General features: G+C 40.8%; 1 pseudogene; it reads right to left on the bottom strand.

The window, feature by feature from the left end:
- Nucleotides 1-5,481: 5,481 nt before the first annotated feature.
- LOC131837175 (dihydrofolate reductase-like) lies at nt 5,482-11,926 on the bottom strand (annotated as a pseudogene).
- Between the last annotated feature and the right edge of the window lie 366 nt (nt 11,927-12,292).

The following is a 12,292-nucleotide window of genomic DNA, read 5'->3' on the forward strand; positions in this document are numbered from 1 at the left end:
TTTTTTTTTGAAGATTTATTTATTTATGAGAGAGAGAGAGTGAGCACACAAACAGGGGGTAAAGGAGCAGTGGGAGAGGAAGAGAAAGTCTTAAGCAGAGTCTGTGCTGAGCAGGTCATGGAGCCCAACCCATCTTATAACCCTGAGATCCCACCACCCGAGCCAAAACCAATAAATAGTTGCTCAACTGACTGTGCCACCCAGCTGCCCCTTGAACATAGACATTTTAAAAAATAAATTACTCTGACATTTCTGCAAAGAAGACATCCAGATGGCCAACAGACACATGAAAAAGTGCTCCATATCACTCGGCATCAGGGAAATACAAATCAAAACCACAACGAGATATCACCTCACACCAGTCAGAATGGCTAAAATCAACAAGTCAGGAAATGACAGATGCTGGCGAGGATGCGGAGAAAGGGGAACCCTCCTACACTGTTGGTGGGAATGCAAGCTGGTGCAGCCACTCTGGAAAACAGCATGGAGGTTCCTCAAAATGTTGAAAATAGAACTGCCCTATGACCCAGCAATTGCACTATTGGGTATTTACCCTAAAGATACAAACATAGTGATCCAAAGGGGCACGTGCCCCCGAATGTTTATAGCAGCAATGTCCACAATAGCCAAACTATGGAAAGAACCTAGATGTCCATCAACAGATGAATGGATCAAGAAGATGTGGTATATATACACAATGGAATACTATGCAGCCATCAAAAGAAATGAATTCTTGCCATTTGCGACAACATGGATGGAACTAGAGCGTATCATGCTTAGCGAAATAAGTCAAGCAAAGAAAAACAACTATCATATGATCTCCCTGATATGAGGAAGTGGTGATGCAACATGGGGGCTTAAGTGGGTAGGAGAAGAATAAATGAAACAAGATGGGATAGGGAGGGAGACAAACCATAAGTGACTCTTAATCTCACAAAACAAACTGAGGGTTGCTGGGGGGTGGGGGGTTGGGAGAAGGGGGTGGGATTATGGACATTGGGGAGGGTATGTGCTTTGGTGAGTGCTGTGAAGTGTGTAAACCTGGTGATTCACAGACCTGTACCCCTGGGAATAAAAATATATGTTTATAAAAAATAAAAAATCATAAAATAAATAAATAAGTAAATTACTCTGCATACTTCTATATGATTTGAATTTTTACATCTTTTATTTTTGGGTATAGTTCATTCTTTTAAAAAATAAGGTAGTTACATAGGCAGAAAGAAAAAAATACCTTGTTTGCCTCCCCAGCCAGAGATGATCACTCATCAGTGTTCAATCTGGCATGGTTAGCTTTTCAAGATATTTTCATTTTTTGTTTTATTTGTATTTTATTTTAAATTTTTAAAAGATTTTACTTTTAAGTAATCTCTACACCCAGCATGGGGCTCCAACCCACTACCCTGAGATCAAGAGTTTCATGCTCCACCAAGTGAACCAGCCATGCACTGCTTTTTAATTAACTAGTTAATTAATTAATTTTAAATTAAATTTTAATTTAATTTAAAATTAATTTAAAATATTTTATTTATTTATTTGACAGAGAGAGAGAGCACAAGTGGGGAGGCAGCAGGCAGAGGGAGAGGGAGAAGCAGGTTCCTGCTTAGCAGGGAGCCCATAGGGCACCATCCCAGGACACTGGGATCATGACCTGAGTGGAAGGTAGCCGCTTAACTGACTGAGTCACCCAGGTGCCCCTGTTATATGTTTTTTAAATGGTCACTGTTGAAACTGAAGATGACACAAATACATGGAAGGATAGTCTCTGCTCACGGATTGGGAAAGCAAATATTGTTACAATGTCTACACTATCTAAAGCAATCTACTAATTTATGCAATTCCCCATCAAAATGTCAACAGCATTTTTCATAGAACTAGAATGAACAGTCCTAAAATTTGTATGGAGCCACAAAAGACTCTGAATAGCCAAAGCAATCTGGAGAAAGAAGAATAAAATCACAGTCCTAGATTTCAAAATATACTATAGCTTTGTAGTATATCTATAGTAATCAAAATAGTACAGTACTGGCACAAAAATAGGAACATATTTCAATGGAACTGAATAAAGAGCCCCGAAATAAACCCATGATTATATGGTAAATTAATCTACAACAAAGAAGGCAAGAATATGGAATGGGAAAAAGAGTCTCTTTAACAAACAGTGTTGGCAAAATTGGACAGCTACATGAAAAGAATGCAACTGGACCACTTTCTGACACCATACACAAAAATAAACTCAAAATGGATTAAGGACCTAAATGTGAGACCTTAAACCATAAAAATCCTAGAAGGGAACACAGGCAGTAATTTCTCTGACATCAGCCATAACATCTTTCTAGATACTTCTCCTGAGGCAAGGGAAACAGAAGCAAAAATAAACTATTAGGACTATATAAAAATAAAAAGCTTCTGCACAGCAAAGGAAACAACCAACAAAACTAAAAGACAGCCTATTGAATGGGAGAAGATATTTGCAAATCATACATATGGTAAAGGATTAGATCCAAAATAAGTAAAGAACTATAAAACTCAACACACTCAAAAACAAATAATCTGATTAAAATGGGCAGAAGACATGAACAGACATTTCTCCAAAGAAGACATATAGATGGCCAACAGATACATGAAAAGATGATCAACATCACTTGTCCTCAGGGAAATGCCACAATGAGATATCACCTTACACCTGACAGAATGGCTAAAATAAAAAACACAAGAGGGGCACCTGGGTGGCTCAGTGGGTTAAGCCTCTGCTTTCAGCTCAGGTCATGATCTCAGGGTCCTGGGATCGAGCCCCACATCAGGCTCTCTGCTTGGCAGGGAGCCTGCTTCCTTCTCTCTCTCTGCCTGCCTCTCTGTCTACTTGTGATCTCTCCCTGTGTCGAATAAATAAATAAAATCTAAAAAAAAAAAAAAAAAAAACCACACACACAAGAAACAATGGTGTTGGAGAGGATATGGAGAAAAAGAACACTTGTTCATTTTTGGTGGGAACACAAACTGACGCAACTCCTGCGGAAAACACTATGGAGTTAAAGATAGAATTATCATATGATGCATTAATTCACCACTGGGTATTTCCAAAGAATACAAAAACACTAATTCAGAGGAATACATGCACCCCCATGTTTACTGCAGCATTATTTACAGTAGCCAAATTATGGAAGTAGCCCAAGTATTCATAATGGATGAATAGATAAAGAAGATGTCGTGTGTGTGTGTGTGTGTGTGTGTGTGTGTATGTGTGTATGTATACACACATATATAATAGAATACTACCTAGCCATAAAACAGAATGAAATCTTTCCATTTGAATTACATGATGGATCTAGAGGGTATAATGCTAACTAACGGAACAAAGTCAGCCAGAGGGAAAAAAAAATATGATTTCACTCATATGTGGAATTTAAGAAACAAAACAAATGAACAAAGAAAAAAAAAAGACAAACCAAACATCAACAACGACAAAAACAGACTCTTAACCATAGAGAAAAAACCAGTGGTTACCGGAGGGGAGGTAGGGGGGAAGAGGAGTACAATAGGCGAAGGGGATTAAGAGTACACATATCTTGATGAGCACTGAGAGTTGCTGAATCACCTATACTGTACACCTGAAACTAATACAACACTGTATGTTAATTATACCAGAATGAAGAAGGGAAAGAAGAAATGAAGGAAAGAGGAGGAAGGAAGGAAGGGATGGAAAGGAAAAGAGAGAGGAAGGGAGGGAGAAAAGAAAGAGAAGGAGGTGGGGGTTGGGGGGAGCTGGGGAAGGGAGAAAGGAAGACAGGCAGGCAGTCTGGCAAGCAGCATTGCACTGAGTGTACATATTCCCAAGAACATGGCTTTGGAAAGTATTATTTTGTTTAATGTCCAGTTTTTCAGATTATATTTTGATTATATGTCAGAAGAAATAAAATATAAGAAATGGTCACTGGTATTATTATTATGTTTATTTAAAAATTTTATTAAATAATAATTGTTACATCTCACTTTTTTTTCACTCTAATGAAAACATTAGAAAAACATTTTTTTTTTTCCTAATGAAAACATGGTATACATGGAAACAATACAGGCACTGGCAAATGTTGTCTTTTCTAGTGTTTGTGTACAACCACTCTCCCAATATCTTTGAGCTGTTGCTTTTTACTTTATTATTATTATTTTTAACATTTTATGTACATTTTATTTTAAGGATTCAGTTTAAAATACACGATTTCCTCCCCCAATTTTCCAGCATTACATTCATTTTAACTTTGGCATAGAATAATAACATTCAATGTAATATAATTCACAGTGACTAATTACTTGAAAAATATCACTGTACATGAGAACAATACACTTGCTGAAATAATAAAGCAAAAGGCCGTGAGACTGAGGTTCTAATGCTTTGGTGGTATATGCAAGTAAACAGAAACCGAAGCCAGAGTCAATGCACTCAAATCTGAGAAAATTAAATTTAAGAACACCTAATCATAAACAGGTAACCAGGCTTCCACAGAGAAGACAAACAATTAAGCTACAGCCAATCTAATCTAATTGCTTTGCTTTGTTTTTTTACTTTATTTTATACCCTAAGTTCTTGAGGAAAAATTCAAGGTCTTTCCTTAATAAAATAAATATTTTGTCTGTGATATGGCCATGAAGGTTTTAGGGGCAAACATAGCGTTATCTTTCCCTGTAGTCTAGGCTTTTTTTTCTTTTTAATTTTCATTTTTTAATTCAGTGAAATTTAGTTTAGTTTCCAACTTCATAATTTTGGTTTCTAGCATTATCTATTTTTAGTTCATTGCCTTTTCAACTTCTAACTTTAGCCATATGCTTGTTACTAGATTCTTCTTTTTTGTAAAGAACAGCCTATTCATCTGCTGTCATTGGAACATCCCATGGAATTTCACTGAAGATCAGAAACAGTTTTTAGAGGTCTCAACCTTCTCTTTTAACCTTCACAAAGGTAGTGTCCTACTGACCTCTTTACTATCCCTATGGAATATACCGGAGTTCTCAACTTACTGATTTCCTGTCTGAACGAACAGAACTTCTTTTCAGAAGTGTGATATGGCATAAAAAAATTCATAATCCCTACTTTTATCTAATTTTCTTTTAGTATCTGAGTTCTAACTCTTCTGTTTATAATCCATTTTTGACCTTTGAACAAATCTCTCTTGTCCTATCTCTATAGGTTCTGGTTTCAACTCATGCTATCAGGGGACTTTCTCACTTTGGCTCTTGGTAGATATATTATCCTAGGCACGTGCTGGCCCTTGGTGGGCATCATTCTGTTACAGCAAAAATGTTTCTCAAATGGTATCTGATATGGTCTAAATAAGATTGATCTTTACTATAGTCTAATTAGGATTAAGTAATAAATACTCATTGCTTAGAAATAATTAACCATTGAACTAAAGTCAACAAAACTCTTTTTTTCTAATATTAAAATATACAATTGTTTGGAGGGGAGGGGAAACAATTTGAAATAAATCAGAGAATACCTTCACATTCATCGTTCTTCTCATATACTTCAAATTTGTATTTAATTCCTTCTTCCTTCTGGACATTAGAAAGAACACCTGGGAGAAGTTTTTATTTCTCCAAATCAATTTCTGGAAAAAAAGTATCACTTTCAAATTCTGCATAATCCTTGTCACAAATAGTCTAAGATGGCCTGGCTTGTTCACGGCTTCCTTATAAACAGAACTGCCTCCCAACTATCCTAATCATGTCCACTTTATTTGCTAATTCTGGTTGCTCAAAAAATTTTAAGACATCATCCAGACTTTCAGCAAGAAAATGAGTTTCTTATGGATGTTCCTTGAGGTCTCTGAGCACTAAATTAATCAAATTAATTAAATTTAATCAAATTAAATGTCTTTTAAAAAGTAGATTCTTCTCGGGGCACCTAGGTGGCTCAGTGGGTTAAGCCTCTGCCTTCAGCTCAGGTCATGATCCCAGGGTCCTGGAATTGAGCCCCGCATCAGGCTCTCTGCTCAGCAGGGAGCCTGTTTCCCCCACCCCTCTCTCTCTGCCTGCCTCTCTGCCTACTTGTGATCTCTCTCTCTCTCTCAAATAAATAAATAAAATCTTTTTTAAAAAAAAAAAAGTAGATTCTTCTCGGGAATAGAGACCCATGTCTTCTTAACCATAATCACCAAATTCTGTTTACCTTCTACTGAGGAGTATGTGGTCATTCTTTTGAAATATTTGAACTCATTCCTGAATGAGGGCCACAGTGGGTCCCCGTTTTTACTGGTATCCCTGTTCTGGGACACAGAGAGGACACAGTTTACAGGCAAACCTAGACAGCAGCTGATACACACCTCTGAGCTGGCACACCAGCCCAGCTTTATGGGGAAATTGTCTCCTTGGACTCTAGCCTTTTAGAAAAAAATCAAAGACTAGCCAAAGACTAACTAACTGGGTCCTAGATATCTGAGCAGTTTGATTGGAAAATTCATGCATTAAAAACAATTCTGGGGGCACCTGGGTGGCCCAGTGGGTTAAAGCCTCTGCCTTGGGCTCAGGTCATGATCTCAGGGTCCTGGGATCGAGCCCCGAGTTGGGCTCTCTGCTCAGTGGGAAGCCTGCTTCTCCTCTCTCTGTCTGCCTGCCTCTCTGCCTACTTGTGATCTCTCTGTCTGTCAAATAAATAAATAAATAAATAAAATCCTAAAAAAAATTTTCTGATACTTTGGAGAGCAAAAGAAAGAAGGTAAACCTTAGGGGGAAAAGAAAACCTGGTAAATAGAAATGGGAAAAAAAAATTTAGTCATGTATCAAGCACTTACATATGATTAAAAAGTCTCTGACACAAAGAAGACATTTCTGTCTTTATAGCACACAGGCCTAACTGAAGACCGTGGTAATGTATGTAAGGCTTCCCAACCCCCATGGGCCACTTCCTCTTTTTACTGTCTTCATTAGAAAAAACAGAGAGCACTCTTGCTGCCACACAAGGCCATAGTACTATTTGAAGGGGTTTTCTAGGCATCCTGACTGTCTAGAAACATGCATGTCATTTTCATCATCTGAAGACTCAGGGAGCCTGTTAGGTTGAGCTCCTGCAGAAGCAGTCCCCAATGCCAGAATCTGGATGTATATGACTTATAAAAAACAGGTATTCAAGGAGAAACCAATAAGGGCTTGGGGGTGGGGGGGGAGAAGGAGAGGGAATGGGAAGAAGCCAAGTGAAGGGGTGATTTCAGAAGTCACACACTCAGCCTGGTCCCAGGGGAGCTCTACAGGAATACCCCTCAAAGTTAGTTCTGCCCTGGAGCAAAGGAGCTGGGCTTTGGCACCTCATATCGGCTTGTTTTTGGCTATATGTTGCAGAGTGTGTTGTGGGATGAACATGAAATTCCCAGGTACTACCAGCTCACTCCAGTGCCTTAGGGTAACCTGCAGGGCAGGGGGGTAATGTGCAGGTGCTAGTTGTTAGCAGCAAAATATGAAAAAGCTGGATATGGACTCACAGAGTCTGGGTGGGGCATCAGTGTGCTACTGAGAGTTTCCTGTTAATTTCCTCTGCAGGGCCCACAACACATGCAGTCCCTAACTTCCATTAAAAGTTCTAAATTTCTAGGGGCTAGCATTAAAGCGTAGATGCCACTGAGCTCAGACCTAAGTTTGAATCCTAATTCCACACAGTTTATTCACTTAATCATTTTTTCAATAAATATGAAGCATCTACACCATGCCAGACACTGTTCAAGCGTTATTCTGAGAAGGAGATGGTAAGAAGAGCTCTGTAAAATGTACAGCTCCGGGCAACTGCTTTTACTTGCAGCGTTATTTATTTTCATAACTTCCTAGATCAAGTAAAAATGACCTAAACAAGATGGGATTGGGAGGGAGACAAACCATAAGTGACTCTTAATCTCACAAAACAAACTGAGGGTTGCTGGGGGGAGGGGGGTTGGGAGAAGGGGGGTGGGATTATGGACATTGGGGAGGGTATGTGCTTTGGTGAGTGCTGTGAAGTGTGTAAACCTGGCGATTCACAGACCTGTACCCCTGGGGATAAAAATATATGATTATAAAAAAAAAAATGACCTAAACCACAGCAAAGGGATAAAAGGGAAAACTTTTAAGCACTTAACTGGTGGAAAAAAACAATCCATGCTTCCAACTCCTTTTCATGAACGACTTTAGGTAAAAGTCCTCACTCATTCTGGACAGTTCCCCAAAGGGAAGCCTGCTCTCTTCTGGTATCCTCAGGATTTCTGGGAATGATCTTTTTTTTTTTTTTTTAAAGATTTTATTTATTTATTTGACAGAGAGAGAGAGATCACAAGTAGGCAGAGAGAGAGAGAGGAAGGGAAGCAGGCTCCCTGCTGAGCAGAGAGCCCGATGATGCGATGCGGGGCTTGATCCCAGGACACTGAGATCATGACCTGAGCCACTGAGCCACCCAGGCGCCCCTCTGGGAATGATCTTGATTAGAGAATATACAAACTGCATTCTCAGGAGCTTCTGGTCCTGCCTCTGTCACAGTTCATCCTCTTTCAAACCTCTTAATTTTTCCCAGCCTCAGTTTTCTTACCTGTAAAATGAAGTTTTCTGCCACCACCTGGTGATGGCACAGTAAGTGGGTCACATGTATATGGGAGCCTTCTCTGCTAGATTTTTAGGGCGGGGAGTCAGTTCTCAAGCTCAGGCTTGACAGACTGAGATGGACACAGGCCCTAGGACTCCACTGTAGATCAGAAGTTTTAGCTCCAATCAAATCCAACCCTCCCACCCCATTTTCTCCAACACATCCTTATTACAATTCTTTAATGGTACCCCTTTACTAATTTGATTGTGAAGGCTAAGCAATTTAGTACGTGAATGCTCTGGCCTGGCTTCAGAGGCTCATGGAAGGAGTACCAGATGCTTGCAACTGGCCTAGGATCTCTGTAAGCCATGACCACTGAAGACACAGTGGCACTATATTGATGGTTCAGAATCAGATATAGTATTGCTGGCTGTGGTGTGCTCCTCCTAAACAGTGAATATCTCTAGGAAAAAATTCCAAATACAAAAAACAAACCAAAAACACATCTTCCTTTTAGTTGTCTGATAGTTGTATTCCTGGAGAATTCAGTTATATGGTCCTATTACCTGCCTGACCCCTGATCTCAGAAAATCTCAAGTAGAGGATTCTGCTTAGCCAGCCTACCTTGTAGGAACTAGATTTTAGAAGCTTCTGTCTAGCTATCAATCTTACCTTTTAGAAACAAACTAACAAACTGCTGGAACATAAAAAGAAATATTTGAGGAAGGTGCCTGCCTAGATGATTCAGAAAGTGTGGCAGTTAAGGCAACCTCATTGTAATGTTAAAATCCCCTTCTGAATATCCCAAATGTTAATAAAAGGAGCCTGCTTTCCTTTGCTCTGGGATAGCAGCTGTGAAAATGATTCCCCATGATCTCCCTGTCTGTACAAATAAAGTTGCCCCTGAGGCAACTCCATTTGGTGTAGTTTCTGTCCATAAGTCATGGAGGAGTGGGCCTACTTTGGTAACAGTCCTGGCATACTAAATAGTTAATACAGGGGTTCCTGGGTGGCTCAGTGGGTTAAAGCCTCTGCCTTCAGCTCAGGTCATGATCCCAGGGTCCTAGGATTGAGCCCCACATCGGGCTCTTTGCTCAGCAGAGAGCCTCCTTCCCCTCTTTCTCTCTGCCTGTCTCTCTGCCTACTTGTGATCTTTGTCTGTCAAACAGATAAATAAAATCTTAAAAAAAAAATAGTTAATACATATTCAAGAAATAAAATAATTGAAAAATAAAACATATTTTTACATGTGATTGTAAAGACCAGATTATAAGCAGGTTTCCATACATTGAGAGAGAAAGAGAGAATGAATGAATATGTGTGTGTGGTGGGGAGAAGCCGGGGCCCCTGACCCTCAGCCCCTATGCCAGTTGGAGCAACTAAAAATAGCCGTGTTAATTTCCAAAGCTTTTAGAAAGGCATACTGCCCCAATTGAATGAGAACCACTTTTCTAGAGAGTAGAGAGTTGCTGAGCTAATAATCAGGGGAAAGAATAAACAAACCGGTGCCTCCTCTTTCTCAGAAAGCAGAAGCCTGCAGAAAGAGGAAACAAAGGACGGGAAACTCCCCTTTTCTAACCTAGAACATGGCTTTCCGCGCAGAGACTGGTGACAAGTCACCACGGACTCGGGTTTTTTGATTGGTCAGTTGAGAAACTAAAATAGCTGGGTTAAAAGGAGGGAACCCCCCAGTGCTTTCCGCGGTCCCGTCGATAACTTGCACTGAGACCCCCTCGCTTCATGACTTTGGCTATTTTCCGTTGAGCGCTGCCGCCAGCCTGAGCGAGTTCACGGTGAGGTCTTGTCCCATGCCGTCCCCTCCCTCCGCTTCTCTCTATCCGCAGGCTCTCCCTGGCCCTGTGGCAAATCTATCCTTCTTCCGGCCCAATGTGGCCAGGCAACTGGGTTTGGCTCGCTGAGGCTCTGTCCAGATCCTACGAGGAAGCAGCTGAGAGGTCAGGAAGTGGAGCGCCGCGGGAACGCACGCTTCCAGCGCATTCTCGCTGGAGAGTTCTCTGGGCAGGACTGGGCTGATCAGGACAAAACAGCGCAGTCACTGATGGCGTCCGAGGCGGGTGCTGCTTTTTGGGGGTAGCTCAGCCTCGACCTGAAGGTTCTGTTTCTCTGGGCACAGCGCGAAGAAGGAGTAGGACTGTCAAAGAAGACAAATACTGGAGGGCGGTGCTCTGGCCAAAAAGCAGGTGTCTGGGGGTGTCTAAAAGAACTGCTTCCGTAAGTAGCTTGGCGCTTCCAGTGGAGCCCTAGGCACTATGCCTTCGTGAAAGTGCCCTCCTCTCCATTTTCCTGTAGGATCCCACGCTTCCCCACCAGGTTCTAGGGCCTATGTCTGAATTCAGATTATGTCACATTGTGTAACATTTCTATGGCAGCTTATGTGCTTTGTCTTGGTAAAAGCTTTATTGAGATGTAATTCACAAACCAATTCATCTATTTAAACAATACAATTCAGTGGGCTTTAGTATATTCAGAGTTGTGCAAACATCACCTCAATTTTAGAACATTTTCATTCTCCAAAAAGAAGCTCTGTACCCATTAGCAGTCACTTCCTATTTCTCCTCAATATCCCAGGCCTAAGGAACAACTCATCGTTCCGTTGCTATGGATTTGCCTGTTCTTGACATTTCATATTAATGGAATCATACAGTTTATGGTCTTTCGTGATTGGATTCTACTACCTAATACGATGTTTTCAAAGATCATCCATATTATAGCAAGTATCTGTACTTTATTCTTTTTTACTGCTGAATAAAATTCCATTGTATTGATACACAACATTTTGTTTACCCATTCATTAATGGGCATTTGGGTTGTTTCCACTTTTTTGCTATTAATATTGTTATCAACATTCACGTACAAGTTTTCAGATTGGACAGATGTTTTCAATTCTCTTGGGTATACACCTAAGAGTGGAGTTGCTGGGTCATATTGATGAAGGAGCTGACTGAGGACAAAGCAAAAGCTGGCACCTTGCACCCCCTCTCCACCTCAGGCACCCCTGACCGCCATAAACAAGAAACAAATAGTTAACTTGCAGAGATCACAATCCTGCAAGACAGGAATCTCCCAACTATCTCGATCTTTTTTTTTTTTTTTTTTTAAGATTTTTTTATTTATTTGACAGAGATCACAAGTAGGCAGAGAGGCAGGCAGAGAGAGGGAAGGAAGCAGGCTCCCTGCTGAGCAGAGAGCCCTATTCGAGGCTCAATCCCAGGACCCTGGGATCATAACTTGAGCCAAAGGCAGAGGCTTTAACCCACTGAGCCACCCAGGCAGCCCTCAATTATCTTGATCTTACTGGCTTACCAAAAGACAACACTGATCAAGCCGCAAGGCCTCCGGTATCCCCGGCACGTTGTAGGCCCTCTTTAGCATATGAAAGCTCCGTTGAAACCTCTCTTTCCCTCACCTTCCCCCAACCACAGGGTACGTAGCCTGCCATCCCTCACAACCCAGGGCAGCAGCTCTTCCTGCCCACGGGTCCTGTCCCCGTGCTTTAATAAACCACCATTTTGCACCAAAGATGTCTCAAGAATACTTTCTTGGTCATTGGCTCCGGACCTCAGCCCACTGAACCTCACCTAGGTTCTAGAACTTCATCAATATGGTAACTCTATATTTAACATTTTGAGGAACTGACAGACTGTTTCCCAAAGCTGCTGCACCATTTTACAGTCCTACCAGCACTATATCAGAATACCAATTTTTCTGCATACTCACCAACACTTTATATTATCTATT

Source organism: Mustela lutreola, chromosome 7, assembly GCF_030435805.1.
Source record: "Mustela lutreola isolate mMusLut2 chromosome 7, mMusLut2.pri, whole genome shotgun sequence".
Lineage (NCBI taxonomy): Eukaryota > Metazoa > Chordata > Mammalia > Carnivora > Mustelidae > Mustela > Mustela lutreola.